Source organism: Pleurodeles waltl, chromosome 3_1 (genome assembly GCF_031143425.1).
Source record: "Pleurodeles waltl isolate 20211129_DDA chromosome 3_1, aPleWal1.hap1.20221129, whole genome shotgun sequence".
Lineage (NCBI taxonomy): Eukaryota > Metazoa > Chordata > Amphibia > Caudata > Salamandridae > Pleurodeles > Pleurodeles waltl.
The window spans coordinates 1,012,146,953-1,012,163,598 of record NC_090440.1 but is presented as its reverse complement, the minus strand read 5'-3'; positions in this window follow the sequence as shown (position 1 = coordinate 1,012,163,598).

Sequence of the window (16,646 nt, the reverse complement as noted above, 5' to 3'; positions counted from 1 at the left end):
GAAGCTCCGCCTTCAAACTGCTTTGTTTCACCCACAAAGCAGTATGCGGAACAAGACTGCTTTTCATCAGGAAAAAAGTCACCAAATACATTCAACAAAGAAACATCCGCCAAAGATTGGCATGCCGCCTTACAACACCACCAATCAAGAAAAAGACACAGGTGGTACACCCTTCTCTGTTCAAGCATCTAAAAAATGGAATTCATTAGCCCCAAATATAAGATCCAAGGATATCTGACTTATCTTCAGAAGACTACTCAAGAGTTGGTTCTTTCCTATAACGACCCAAACAGCAGTGGACTGCATATGCCTTTGTTGGTACACATTCATAATCTGATTATGTGTATATATCTAGATATGTGTATTTCTTCAAGGAATATGTATAATTATTACTTTATAATAACAAAATATATACATACTCTTTAAGTCTGTTTAACACATATATTTTACTTGTGGTTCAATGTATATATGTGTGTGTGTGTGTGTATACATGTGTGCATGTATGTATATATAAGTGTGTATATAGTGTAGGTATGTGTGTATGTGTCTGTAACGACATATATATGTGTATATTATTATATGCTTACTATGTTCATAGGTCATTGCATAGTTACTTGATAAGTTGTTAGACTAGATACTTCTGAATTTCTGTTTTCATTTTATCTATTACAATGTGCAAATGTTATCTTAACTATTTATCTGCAAGCATTTCGCTATTAAAATATTGAGGAAAGATAAAATAATGTTCGAAAAGTACACAATTAACTTAATTTCAAATATTGCAAATCTTGAAAGTCTGAGTTTATACAATACAACTTTAAATCTCAAAATGTTATATCTATTATGATATTCTTTACACATATATTCCCTTACTATGTATTTATTAATCTATTTATTTATTACTTTAGTCTTAGTGTACACAATTAACAAAATGTATTCCCTTGTAAGCTTTACTCTGTCTCCCCATCACCCTATACCTCTATCAATCTATCCTCCATTCCCACTCTCTGACTCATGCCAAACCCATTCTGCTACTATAATCGCTAAAATAAGCCTATCTAAGCTCTCCCCTCCTCTACCACTCCTGGCTCATCTCAAACCTCAGTTTACTATGATCTCCCAAACAACCCTACAAAATTCTCCCTCATATATCTCACCCTTGATTCACCCAAAGCCCCTTCTACTACTATGATCTCCCTAAACCCTTTCTACATACTATTCCTTTCTCTATCTCTCCTTTATTCATCCCAAGCCTCTTCCTATTACTATAAACTCCCAATTAACACTTCTAGATTCTTCCCTCCTCTATCCCTCCATTAGTCTATTCAGTTCAAATTACAAACACATGTCCTCCGCTCAAATTAACTCATACTGATACTGATACATTACTAACAAACTAACAACTAGCAAACTGACATATCCTCTGCTCAAATTAACTCATACTAATACCTAGGGGGTCATTACGACTCTGGCGGCTGGCGGAACACTGGCGGTAACACCACCAACAGGCTGGCGGTGTTCCATCAGTGTATTATGACCGTGGCGCATTAGCCACGGCCATAGCGCTGGCCCCTCCACTATACCGCCAGGCGGTCATAACCCCCAACTGCCAGTCTGTCCATGGTGGTAAACACCGACATGGAAAGGCTGGTGGTAAGGGGGACACGGGGTGCCCCTGGGGGCCCCTGCACTGCCCATGCCTATTGCACAGCCCCATCGTGCATTCGCTGCACATCAACATTGCCGCTGGCTCTATTATGAGCCGGCTTCCATGTTGATGTGGCTTTTCCGCTGGGCCAGCAGACAGAAATGCTGTTTCCGTCCGCTGGCCCAGCGAAAATGTCAAAATAGGGTGCCACGCATACCGCCAGCATTGGCGTTATTGTGGCGCCTGCGGCTTCCGCGGTCTTTTTTCAAGACTGCCGAAGTCGTAATGAGGGCCTAATTCTGTACTCATATTTCCCTATACTAATCCATCACTAATCCTTTTGGGTTCTAGAGTAGCGTGCTACTCACCGAAAAGCACTTCGTAGCCTCATCAGGGGTAGTAAGCGCTATATAAATACAATTAGAATTACAAACTCTAAAGCTGTGCACACTTAATTCCAATCATAGGAGCATGTATTTAATGTGCTTTAAGGTGCCTGGTGTTCCTCTTAATTGAGGGCTTGGCAAATTAACTCCTAGAGAATTATGCTAAGGGACTGATTGGAAACCATTCCTAGAAGTTAAGTTGCAATTCCTCATATATGCAGGGACTTCACTGCAGGAAAGAAGACCAAAGAGGACTAGTGTCAGAGGTCGATGAAAAAGCGTAATCAGAGTACTACTGCATATTGGTATTGAGGGCTAGGAGAGTGCACGGATTTATATTTCTTGTTGACATCCCTGTAACATAATACTGACTTTGTTGCTTCTGCTCAATTAAAGGAGATGTAGCATTCATATGCCTCCTTGCCTTGCCTTGATATTAAGTTTTATTAATAGAAAAACATACAATACCTTACAGTTCAAGTATCAAACTTCAGTACATGCTGTCTGTCTGAAGCTACCAATAAAATTAGACATTCAACATAACATACATCTGTATGCTTGTAAGGCTTTTCAAGTTCCTTCTATTACCTTTATGCGAACAGTCAGGTATTTGTTATGTTTTGACATACAATTCTGTCTGACCTGTCAGACTTGAACAATTGTTTGAAATACATTGTTTTCTGCTTCCATATATGTTTATTGAAATTTAGTTTTCTAGGAATAGTTCTCTAATTCACGTTCTATACATATGTAAAAAAGTGTATCAATTAAGAGAATAGGCTTGATGGCTGCCAAAGCCAACCACAAGGTGCTATTAAATTGAGTTAGACCTTGTCCTGTTCTTCAAATACCATGTAAATAAGAACCTGTGAAAGTTCAAATACCATAAATGCATCCTATCCTAGGAACAGCCCTGGAAGACTTGCCCAGCCATAAGTAGGCTGCAGCCCATCAGCAATGATACTGCACTAGACCTAGGAGTCCCCTCTTGACAGTCATGAAAGGACCAATCCATTGAATCCCAGTTCACAGATGCTATGTTACAAAGCAGGAACACTGTTTCCCACAGCACATATGCATACTTGCATGAGAAGCAGCTCTCTTGAAGTCTTCAGTTGGAACACAGGAGAATGTGGTTGGCTGTGGCCGTGAGAAGGCTTTGAGAAGAACACTGGCAACCACAAATATGTTCAGTCTATTTTCTGGTGGACCACAGGTTGGTGAGTGTGCAGGTAAAGCAGGAAAAGAAGCAGTGGTGCACCAGAACCAGAGGTAGAGCAATGTCTTTTTTATTCTGATGGGGGTGTTGCTGCAGTGCACTTTTCCCACAGAGCTTAGGTGAGGACTAGACAATATCCATTCCTCTGCTCATATTCTGGGGCACTTTCTGGCTGGATGTCATCATGGACATCCTCATTACTTTAGGACGGTCCATACACAGTTCAACAGTATTGCAGGTCTTCCCTTTTTTAAGAAACAAGCATACATCTTTCACATCCTCCTTCTCCAGAAACAGCAGGAACCTTCATTATGTCCCTGGCACTCTCCACAAGAGATTCTAGCAATATCACAAAAAATGTAAATAGAATGCATCTAAATGCCTTTTGTTGTACCATAATATTTCAGTGAGCTTGCCCCAGTCAAACTTCATGACATCTTCTCATGTGCTGTGATGTACTTCTCAGCCCCCATAATCCTTGAGGTCATATCCTCCAGGTGTTTCTTCATCTTTGTCAATCTCAGTCCTGAATATTGAAGTACTCATGAATTTCAGGAAGTCCATAATCAAAGTCTTCTCTTAGGGCAACTGACTTATTGCAGGAACCTCTCTTTCAGCAACATCTCAGGCACCTGCCATTGCTGTGGAAAAATCCTGCTTAATCTGAGGCCATCTACTTTTCTGGTCTTTCTGTGGCACGAGCCATCAACTGCAGCTAGCTGATCCCAGTGGGTGCACTGAAAAGTCCAGAATCCAGATCACAATAGTCTATCACACACCTAGGCTACTTTTGGCAACTGCAATCATGAGTCTGGGAGTGCTGACAAGCACTCCTAACTTTTTCCATTCCTGGATTATTCCAGGTTAGCAAACTCCAATACTTTCCATTCCTACTCTGTAAATATTGGAACTGCCAGCATGCAAACAGTGGGGCTTGGATTTAGCAGCCCACTCTGTTGACAAAGTAGTAGGAGAATCCCAGCCCCCATCTCCAATAACTCCAATTGTCATTCTGCCTAGTGAATGCTCAGTCTCTCTGTAACAAAACATCCATTACTAATCATTTAAACTTGCACATCTCTGACCTATATTTTATTGCAATCAGAGACAAGGATTGATATCAAGTATTTATCTACCTCCACAGAGATACACACTGGCTATTCCACTTTTTCACACTCGCATCACTACAATTGCAATGGAGGGAGAGAGGGGTTTCTCCTCAACAAATCTCCCAACACCATTCCCACTTCCACACATTCTCTCTCCTTCCTTGTCACATTTCCAGTGAATATCAGTTGTAGCACATTTCAAAACATTCATACTAGACATTTATAGTGCCTATAGAATAACTTATCATGTCTTTGATGAACTTGTAACTATCCTTAACTGAGGTCAGTCATGCACTCCTTTTATCCTTTGATATGCCACTTTATAAGCAGCAGTAACACATCCTATTCTAAAAATTCCTGTCAGGTTTCTTGCTAATCAATGCACATCCCACACCAACAAATGACATAGTAAACTATTTGACCTAATACTTACCTCTAATACAGTAAGCCATGCCAAACCAACATTAAATCTTCCCCATTGTCGTAGTTTGGACTCTTGCTCTGAGCAAGACTGCTGGTCTCAGGATGATAGTACTTTCGTTTGTAGGTGACTAAGGGGGTCATTCTGACCCTGGCGGTAAAAAACACCAGGGTCAACGACCGCGGGAGCACCGCCAACAGGCTGGCGGTGCTCCCATGGGCATTCTGACAGCCGCGGTCAGAAACGGAAAACCGTCGGTGTACCGCCGGTTTTCCGCTGCCCTGGGGAATCCTCCATGGCGGCGCAGCTTGCTGCGCCGCCATGGGGATTCCGACCCCCATTACCGCCATCCTGTTCCTGGCGGTCGTGGCCGCCAGGAACAGGATGGCAGTAAGGGGTGTCGTGGGGCCCCCTGCAGTGCCCATAACAGGGCCCCACCATGATTTTCAGTGTCTGCCATGCAGACACTGAAAATCGCGACGGGTGCAACTGCACCCGTCGCACCCCTTCCACTCCGCCGGCTCCATTCGGAGCCGGCATCCTCATGGAAGGGTGTTTCCCGCTGGGCTGGCGGGCGGCCTTCTGGCAGTCGCCCGCCAGCCCTGCGGGAAACCCAGAATACCCACGGCGGTCTTTTGACCGCGCAGCGGTATTCTGGTGGTCCCAGCCAGGTCAGAATGACCCCCTAAGTCTTTTCCTACAACCTTACCGGCTTACGAGCAGTACCTCACCAGAAACACAATAGTAAAAGGTGATTTGTAGCAGTCGCTTACACATGGACTCAAAAGTAAGATTTCTCAGGGTTGTCGTGGTTAAACGGAAATTACCCTTTTCTCACAGATTTATTATGTCTCATACAAACAAAGGCAATAACACAGATGCAGTGAAGTTATAATAGTTTTTATTCAACATAACTGCAATTTGCGATAAGTTGCATGAACTGCAATGATTAGGATAAATAATATACCAAGCAACAGTATTGTAAAGAAGAGAGTCATTGTTATAAAGACCCCCACCATTGTGCAATATATGAAAGATATATATATATATATATGTATAAGATGGAATAAGCCCTAATACCCTTAGGAGAATAGGTCTAACCTCCTACCTAAAAGGAGAGCTGGGTTCGTTAAACCTAATCTGCCAAAGCCGTGTCCATGAGAGGAGCCACCCAACCCTCGTTACCTTGGAATTAGGTCTCTATCTCAGACTCCGCAGGGACACGAAGACTGGGTCAGCGTCAAGATGACTGCAGCATCGGTATCAGCGATGGTGGCGATGCCCTCTGGTCGGAATTCCTCTGATTATCTGTCTAAAGTGTGATGTATTTATACAGATCTACAAGGTCCCCTGACATAGGTGTAATTCAAAACAATAGATAACAGGCATGCTTGGGACGGCAATTGATATCAACAATCCCTCGAAAGTATAGAGAGGGAAAATCCCTATGTGTGAACACCTACTGTTTGTTTGTCTTTCGTGCTTGATCTTGATGCCTTGGTGCAGTGACACTGATAATAAAACTCAAAACAAGTGGCCTAACTATAAACAAGGCCTCCATCTTAAAGGAAATAAATAATTAAATGGACTAAGACAGAGCAAGCTAAGTAGGTTAAAAGTCACTAGGTGACAGGGGCACAAGTTTACAAGCCTACAGCTAAGCTAACTCCTGTTATCCCGTTAAAACAAACTAGGATTCACTACACCCTCCCCATTGCCGTAACAGGTATGATGAAGGTACATGAACCCAAACGCTAAAAAAGCTGCTTCTGAACTAAAAGCCAAAGGTAAAACAGAAAAACAAGCCAATAAATGTAGCTAACAAAAAAATAATTGCTGTGTGTTAAAATTTGTTTAAAAATACATACAGAGATGTTAATATCAACTATGACAAGTACAGCAAACGTTTAGTATAATTGCATATTTTGGAACCGGGAAATGGTAAGCACATTCATCGAATTATGTGTTATACGCAGGATCTTGAAGAATGTCATTGAAGTAATCAGTCAAGGACCTCAAAAACGAGTCAACATCGTCTGAAGTGAAATCTATTGCTGGACGGAAAAAAGGATCCACAGAGCAGAAGTGAGCCACATTCACCGGTGTATCGATATTCGCTGCAGTGTCCTCATCCATGTTAGATCTTATAACAGAAGGCTCATAGGTGGCCTCGCGTAGCAACCTCAGTCTCAAGGGGCATGACCGTGTATGAACCCTCATCGGGGACATCAGCAGTTCGCGGTCCACAGGAGATGTCGGTGCAACAGCAAGACAGACCATAGGCAGATGTTCAAAGAGACACCATATACAGCGGAACACCGGTGTACACACCAGAGTAGAGGCCGGAATGACAACAACCAGTCAAACTCCAGTTCCACCAGCAAAGGTGTACCGAAGATCTGAACCATGCGTTCACAGCACGGCGGGGTTGACGGGAGCGGCTCCATTGCTCTGTGTTGCTGGAAAGAAACAACCACCGCGAATAAGAAGAAATAGCAGTAGTAGTCCGCCAATTAAAGCCAAAATAATTGGAAAGCCACCAAACACACTGGAAAAGAGAGAATGGATGGCTGATGGGATGACTCCAAAGACAGTCTGGAAGATGGACACGAAACCAGACCCGACAGCCTTAAAGAAATGAACATTCCCAGTTGTGCTTGAAGCATTGAATATTCTGAATACCAGCTCTCCAAAGTGTTTGGGGAAATCGGCATTTAAAAGGGATTGTATCTTGGCTGATGATCTCGCAATCTGGAGAGCATACGTCTCTTTTGCGGATGTCAAGGCGACCTGTTTCTGAAACAATAGCGCCTTTGGTCTACTCAACTTGTCATAGTTCACATTAATAGTATCTATGTGGGGCCACTCTTCAGATACTTTTATCTCTCGTGTGGGGGGAAACAAAACATGTCCACAACACGTAACGACCTTCGTGACTGAGATTGCGTAGGCAATTCCAGGTCGCAAGCCGCAACAGCTTTCATCGTTCAGTAGAACATAACTTCCATTGGAAAGTACATGTAACACTGGACGAATCAAGGGGACGGGAGTACCCTTCAGAAACCAGGCCAAATTCGCGACCCCCCGCATTGCAAAGACCGTGAAGAGACACCTGTTTGCATATCATAGAATGACGAACAGCAGTCTCACATTCACTTCCGCTAAGAAAGACCTCCTGTTCACCGTTCAGACATTTATAGTCAAAGGGCAACTCCCACTCTTCCTTAAAAAAGCTATTGTCCCACTGCAAGATGTTTCAGGCAGCTCGAGAAACGAAAGGTCGAAATCGGTAAATTAATAATGCTGTATAAGAGCCAGATAGTTGAAGGACTCTCTGCTACCGTGAAGGGCAACTTATCTAATTTCTCTACTTGAAGCAGGGTGAAACGAGCCTCCCTTTTAGCCATTGTCTCTTGTTCCCTGGAAAAATTAAAATCAGTGAATAGTTCACTCCCATTAATGTACTTCCATGGAATGTGGCCACTTTTCAGTGTCTGTAATGTCCAACCCAGCTGCATGATTGAACGTAGCTGTGTTTGCCCATGATATAGCCGGGACAAGTCAGTCTGAGTGATATCAATAGCAGACGACACTATATTTGATAGTGAATAAATCCTGTTGGACAGCATGTTCATGCCATTGTCGACAACAGCTAATGTTTTTTCCAAATTTTCCTTATCTAGTTGCCTTAAACGTGCAGCAGCTTCAATCTGGGAAAGTTTCCAAATTTCATTGTACATAGCATATAAAAACCATTTTGAGCGTTGTTTCCTAGGACCTAATAGGAAATCCTGTAAGTCTACACTGTCAGAAAGAGTGTTCAGGTGTTGCTTAACCGCTATTAAAGTGTTTGTCTGCACCCATTTCTGGAACAGCTTACCCACACTGTATGTTGTAATTATACCTGTATGTTGACCTGATAGAAAGCGAGGGTCAGGCCTGTGAATGGAAAAAACCCCTGAAAAGTTCAAAAAACGCTTTTGACACTCATCAGTGTCGGTGGGCCATACCAACCATCCGCCGGGACGGGAAAGTGAAGAATTATAGGCACCAGCCTTAACCATTGCATCTAGCCTGTCTTCTGAGACATTAAGAAAGTGTTGCCAATCTCAAAATTTTGTCGGAGTAGGGATACTGGGCGTGGTTAGATCTTTAATTTTTGCTAACCCTAGACATGATGTCTGCTCAATAGTGTCATTTAAGAAAATCATTTGCACAGGAATCAGGCATGCTCAAAATAAAGCACCCCTACCCTGTATCTGCCAAACTTGTGTCCCCCATACACTTTTCAAATCAATAGTGTCTTTCCAAGATTCGTAACCCTCAATCTAGAGCCGGGAAACGAAGGGATCTGAATAAATCAGTTTCGTATCTGTTAGCAAAAGTTTTCTAATTTGTGCCGGAGGTATCTTAAAATAATACAATTCTGCTTTCTTTGTATCATGCCCAGAAAAGTATGTAAATTTGTCACTGTAATACTTTGGACTCCCCACCTGTGGTGTTGAACAGTGTTCCCATTGTGTGTATTTCAAGAGAGGCCTATATCTAGTTGCACGGTGTAGGTAGTGATGTCCCCAATTGTTATTGCAGAACATTTCCCCATAATTCATTGTATAATCATATACATCATCACTTCCAAAAGCAGAATAGTCCTTCATTTCAGCTAGCATTGAATCAACTGTTTGGACATCCCAATCATCAGAGACAACATTAGCTGTAATAACATCAGACATTGAAATTTTGAACACTTATGATATTTGAATTATCTCTGTAGGCCCGTATATATCGAACAGAACTTTGTCCCACACAATCCCATCAGTAATTGGAATAGCTGTAATATTGACAGGGGAAAAATCACGTCGGACCTTTGTGAAGAATGATGTGGTGTTAAAATTTCATCAACAGGCTCCACAGAGGAGCGATAAGCAATATAGTGACCATTAATCAGTAAAAAGAAAACAGTCACAAAACCAATCCATAAAAATAATGCAATAAATGTCAAAAAGAACCATAGATAGTTCCATGGGTAGATCAAATAGTTCATTTTAAGCCATCGATACAGTTTGCTACTTCTCGAAAGTTTGTCAGTCTCAGTTGAGGAGGAATCCGAAGAAAAATCATCAATGTCTACGAAATAGCCAGAGGAAGTCTCTGCAAACACAGGACCCGCTGAATTCTGATCCACCGTTCGTGGAGGTTCTTGATAGAAAACTTCATTAGTCGTGGAAGTGTTCGTGTAAAATACAGCCAAATCCTGAAGCGGGGTGGTCACCGAAGTTGTTACTTGAACTAACAAAAGTTCATTTTCTGCCCTCCCCATGGTCGAAGAAGTGTCTGGAACAGCAGTTGACATAGTTGCATAGTCAGTAGTAGTTATGTTCATCCTACTATGTAGATGGATGTCCTGTTGGGTAGTGAGAGGGGCTCGGGAACTACCCAAGGGACCTCCTGGTCTACTGTGAAGAATCGGCCACATGGTGTAATTTGATGTCATCAATGGAGATGAATCTGTTCGATTTAGAACCAGACAATGGTGGAAGGATGACAGTCCTGGTGCCTTTTATTCCCAAGACCGGTACAGGTGCTCTGTATGATGGACCGAACTCTTTTTTCACAGCGATCTTCTCACGAACCAGATCCCCAACGTTAGGAATCCAGCCAGTCAAAGTTTTCGCCACTTCCCTTATTCCTAAGGTGGCAGCACTTGCAGATGATTTATCATCACAAAATTGTTGAAGCTCCTGTAAAACAGTGAGACGTTCTTTTATGTCAAATGGTGTTTCTGCTGCCACCATACCAGGGGCATCAAGATCAGGGACATACATAGGTATCCCAAAAAGAACCTCATATGGAGACTTTCCCCCCAAGGACCGTCTTGGCAGATTATTCAGTGCTCTCTGGACCCCATATAGGTGATGTAACCAACTGCGGCCTGAACCTAATACTCGAGCTGTTAAGGACTGCTTTAGATCACGATTCCGCCTCTCCACAACCAAATTTCCCTCAGGATGGTATGGTGAGGAGTAATGGAGTTCAACACCCATCGTTCTCATGGAGTCCCTGAAAGCTTTAGAGGCAAATGCAGGGCCCTGGTCTGAATGGAATGCTGCAACCGCATATGTACCGATAAAGATCAGCAAATCTTTTATAACAGTCCGGGCGTCAGCCGACCGCTGTGGCCATACCCACAGGAATCTAGAACAGGAATCCACAGCCACTAAAATGTATTTGTATGCACCATCAGGCTGTAAGGGACCACAATGGTCCAGGTACACACATTGGAGTGGCTTGTCTGACACTAAGAGGGATGCCTGCGGAGGGCGTTTGATATTCGAGCCCTTAATCTGCTGACAAATGTCACAGCCAAGGACGTACTGTTTAGTCTGTCTGCATAGACCAGGCCATCAGTATCGTTGTTGTAGAATTGTTATAGTGGCTTGTATACCAGCATGTGCAGAAGCGACACCCTCGTGTGCGGCCGTAATCAGCTCTAATCTCTGATCTTCATTGGGGATTACTCGATTACCTACCCCAGGAATCGTTGCATAAGCAACATTCTGTGCACTGATATGGTAAGTATAGTTCATAGGGTATCCTTTCGAAAGGGTCTTGCCCGCAGCCGAAGCTTTAACGGCAATCAGTATTTCATTATCTAACCTCGTCCGAGAACGAGTCACTGCAGCCACAGAAGCCATAGCTACTGAGGCTTTGGCTGCTTCATCAGCCAATGTATTACCGGCAACGTGTATTCCTACACGTTGGTGTCCTAATGTATGAACTACATGGACACATGGTAGCTTATCCTTAAGATCAGCCACCCTTCCCCACAACATTTTGTGTTTAATGGTGTTCCCTTTAGAATCTCTAAACCCGTTCAGTTTCCAATGATTGAGATAATCATTGTATGACTGGACGCAGTAATGTGAATCACAGACGATCAAAGTCTGGGTTCCTGGTTCAGTATGTTCGAGCGCTAGAAGAAGAGCCTTAAGCTCGGCCAACTGGGCTGTGCAGTCCCCTAAGGTCTGCGTGTAGGTATTGTGAGGATGGAAAACTCTGTCTTCCATAATCCTGCACACGGCTGCGCAAGCTGCCGAGTATTGATGTTTAGTACCTACAGCCGGTTGTACCGACCCATCAGTATAAATGATGGTATTATAACTGTCTATTGGCAAGATATGTAGAGGCGCGGGGTACTCCTGTTCATACTGGAGAAATTCTTGTGTCTGAAGTCTTGGGTCAAACACATAATCAACATCAGTGGCAGTCAGAGACGTTGCCCATTGAATCCAGCGTGGATGTAATGCCTTAGCGTTTGGAACGCTCGCTTTAGTGGACAGCCTCTAAGGCCTGCACCGGGGAGACAACAATAATGCGTTTCCCCTGGGCAAGTGGCCTCTCCTTTATGACAGCCATCTGAACTGCTGTCAGAATCTTTTCTGTGGGTGCAAAACTTTTTTCAGCATTTGAGTATAAGTGTGTTTTATATGCAATCGGCACTGTGTCACCCTCATTAAAGGTGACATAAGTAAATCCAAGGGCACCAGCAATTATTCTGATGACCAAATTTGCTTTATTGTCACGTGTGTATAAGTGTCTAGCTTCTAGCATGTCCCGTTGTATGTCCCTAAGGATGTGTGTGTGTTCAATCGTCCATCGTCTGCTAGAAAATTTGGGCTGAATTAAGTCATAAAGTGGTTTAATGTGTTCTGCATAATCTGGAATGTATGTTCTGCCAAAATTAAAGAAACCCAGTAATGACGGAATTTCTTAAGTGTGTTCGAAGGCTGTAGTTGAGCACACTTTTCTAGGAAGCGCGGGGCCAGACTCTTCCCCTCGTTTGATAGCTCATATCCCAGGAACAATACACTAAGAAAGGCTATTTTGCTTTTCTTAAAATTAAATTTAGAACCGAAGGCTGCAAATCCTAAAACGATCCGATGGACCCTCGCACGATGAATGTCGAGGGCGTCGTCAGTGAGCTAGATATCATCCACATAGGACAATGCATCGGAATCAAGCTCATGCAAAATTTATGTCATACGGGCTGAAAACAGTCCTGGGCTATTTTTATAGCCTTGAGGTAAACGACAAAAGCGTTTCTGAGAGCCAAATGAAAATGCACTTAGGTCCCTACTTTCATGTGCTAAATTCTGGCAGAAAAACCCATTAGATATATCCAATGTAGTTTTATATTTTTTACGCACTATGGGCCAGATGTAGCAACAATAGGTTTTGCGACTCGGAAATTGCGACTCCGAGCGACTCGCAATTTCCGAGTCGCAAAACCTAATGCAGAAAGGTGTCTCAGACACCTTCTGCGAGTCGCTATGGGGTCGCAAGGACCCACCTCATTAATATTAATGAGGTGGGTCGCACTTTGCGCCCCCAAGCGACTATGGGCACTCACGGGGATGGAGGCCTGCTGGGAACAGCAGACCTCCATGTCCGTGACTGCTTTTAAATAAAGCAGTTTTTTTTCCCAAGTGTAGCCCGTTTTCCTTAAAGGAAAACGAGCTGCACTTAGAAAAAAAAACGAAACCTTTAGTTTGGGTATGTTTTCAGGGCAGGTAGTGGTCCCTTGGACCACTGCCTGCTCTGAAAAAATATATTTGGGTCCACTCACAAAGGGGAAGGGGTCCCATGGGGACCCCTTCCAGTTTGCGAGTGGGTTACCATCCACTTCAAGTGGATGGTAACTGCGACTCCATTTGCGACCGCGTACGCGGTCGCAAATGGAATTGCATACCACTGCGAGTCGCAAATAGGAAGGGAACACCCCTTCCTATTTGCGAGTCGGAAATGCATTTTGCGAGTCGGTTCCGACTCGCAAAATGCATTTCTGCATAGCAAACACACGTTTGCGACTCGCAAACGGTGATTTTCGCCATTTGCGACTCGCAAATGGTTTGCTACATCTGGCCCTATATTGTTTATCAGTGCTGTGCTGTGTGAATTTTGTATAGCATATGAGCGAGTATGACTATTTAAGTGTCTATAATCAACCACTATTCTATATGAATGATCTGGTTTTGCAACGGGAAATAATGGATTATTCATTGCCGATATACAGGGCTCAATCACTCCCTGGTACTCCAGTTGTGACAGTATCTCCGTCACCGGAGCTTTTGCTTCATGCTTAACAGGGTATTGTGGTTGTGGGTGGGGTGTAGACCTAACGGGAATAACATGACAAGGAGAGTCCTTGCCCCAACCTACATGATTACGGTATAATGCAGGTGCCTGCGCTAAAGCCAGCTCAGCAGCATAGGCTTTTTTGCCGGCCTCCGGAACAAGATCGGAAAAAGAAGGCAAAATGACATCTTCCCCATGTGGTAACTTGCGGACATGTTCAGGTGGCCAGTCTCTCTCAGCCAACAAGATATCACTAGTAAATTCATCCCAAAATATCACACTAATAATGCGATCCACGTCTCCCTTTATCTGAATTGTTAAATCATAAACCCGATCGGGTGGGAGAACGCGGCCATCCGCTGTCTCAACCGCGATGTAATCGCTAGTTGCTGTCGCATCCAGATGATCTTTCAGACTCTGGCGACATATCGTGACCTCTGCTGCGCTGTCCAACAGAGTCACGGCCCACTTCTTGTTCCTCAACAGTGTTCTCAATACTATTTGCATTTTTAACTGTCAGTGCTGCCACTTTCTTCTTTTTAAATTGTGGCTTTTGCTAAGGAGTCTTTTCTTCTTTTTTAATGGTAGACTGTGGCGAGTCTTTTTTTTCTTTTACGTATTCCGGACGTCGATCTTGACGGCCCCCTCTCTCGCTACGTTTATCCGGTACGTCCTGAAAGGAAAGAGAAGGACGTGAATCAGTATATCTGTCTGGAGTTCTAATGTTATCCCTATTTCTGAGATTATACCTCCTTTCAGAGTACTCCGGATGTGGAGAATCAGCTCTTTTATTTCTCCTGTCTTTGAAATCTTTTTGTTTGTCCCAGCGCTTTTTAGAGCCCTCTTGTGCCTGTTTTGTACCTTCCTTATGGGTGGTACTTGGTAATTTAAATTTTTTAGGTTTGGCTCCCAAACTATTCCGTCCTATACTAGTTTAGGTATCGGAAATTATTTTCGGCAGCTGTCTCTCTTTTTCCAGATTTGGAGTTTCCCGGAGACGCTGGCGTATTGCCAGTGCCAACGCTTCCCCTTTAATATTACTTAGTATTATCGAGGAGACAGCATCAAAGTTACGAATCAATTTCATCCCTAGATCCAGGGCCGGTGCAGCCCCATGCTAATTTTTTATTTTTTTTAACACTTCCGGTAAATTGACAAGTGTAGGGGTACCATGTGTGGTAGTATAAACGGCAGCGATGACTGTACCCCATGTGGCACATTCATCCACCGAGGGAACCATCCCAAACGGCAAGCACATAGTGAGCAGTCTATGTTTTTCCTGTGGCCCCGTATGGGGGAACACAGTTTCCAGCTGATTTGTTTTCTGGGCAATCCAGAACAGTATTTTTTCCCGTTCCGTGGGCACTTTACCGATAATAGTATGCACTGTTTGTGGATTAATCCCAGTAGCCAATTGATAACCACCAGCTACTGGCGGTGCAGGACACGCTGCTGTTGTGTTCAATGTTCGCATTACGAACTGAACCAATCGTCTATATAATGCCACTAATTAATTATATAGTACTCGTAAATCTGCGATCGGCATATTCTGTATGCCTGGGTGAGGTGTATATGTGGCAAACATAGGCCATGTAGGTCCCTCATTACTTAAAGGACCTAGCCTCACTCTTTGTAGTACATGTGGTAGGGCGCCTTCAAACCAGTTCTGATGCTCTTGATATGTGAGCGATATTTCATGATACTGGTATGCTTCGTACCGTACAGGTACGTTCGCAATTTCATATGTGTGCGTTCTTTGGTCAGCCTCAAGAAAGGTGACCCAACTGTAAAAAGTCTCTGTTTGGTATGCTTCAGTCGCTTCTATAATCAGAGTAACATCCCCGCCCTCTTCTGTAAGGCCATGCGCTAATAAATGTTGTGTAAGTCCATGTCTAGCATTTGCAGGAATGTCTATGGTATTAGCCATAGTTGTGTAGAGAACCGGAACACCAAAAATAGGGGAAGTTTTTCCTTTTTATGAGTTTGAGCTCGAACTACCTACAGCTTAATTAGGTGTTACCTGTTCAGCTGAGGAGGATTCTCCCAAAGACCACGGACGTCTCCGTATAATGGTACTGAGGGTACCTGTTGTCTGTGAGACAGTGATAGTCAGGGTAACCACAAATTAATGCCTAAACACCATTGTTGGTGGCGCCATGTCGTAGTTTGGACTCTTGCTCTGAGCAAGACTGCTGGTCTCAGGATGACAGTACTTTCATTTGTAGGTGACTAAGGCCCTCATTCTGACCCTGGCGGTGTCTCACTGCCAGGGCAGAGGGCAGAGGAAGCACCGCCAACAGGCTGGCGGTGCTTCCATGGCATTCTGACCGCGGCGGTACAGCCGCGGTCAGAAACGGGAAACCGGCGGTGTCCCGCCGGTTTCCGGCTGCCCTGGGGAATCCTCCACGGTGGCGCTGCTAGCAGCGCCGCCATGGGGATTCCGACCCCCTTACCGCCATCCTGTTCCTGGCGGTGTTCGCCGCCAGGAACCGGATGGCGGTAACGGGTGTCGTGGGGCCCCTGGGGGCCCCTGCAGTGCCCATGCCAATGGCATGGGCACTGCAGGGGCCCCCTAACAGGGCCCCACTATGATTTTCAGTGTCTGCCAAGCAGACACTGAAAATCGCGACGGGTCCAACTGCACCCGTCGCACCCCTTCCACTCCGCCAGCTCCATTCGGAGCCGGCATCCTCATGGAAGGGGGTTTCCGGCTGGGCTGGCGGGCGGC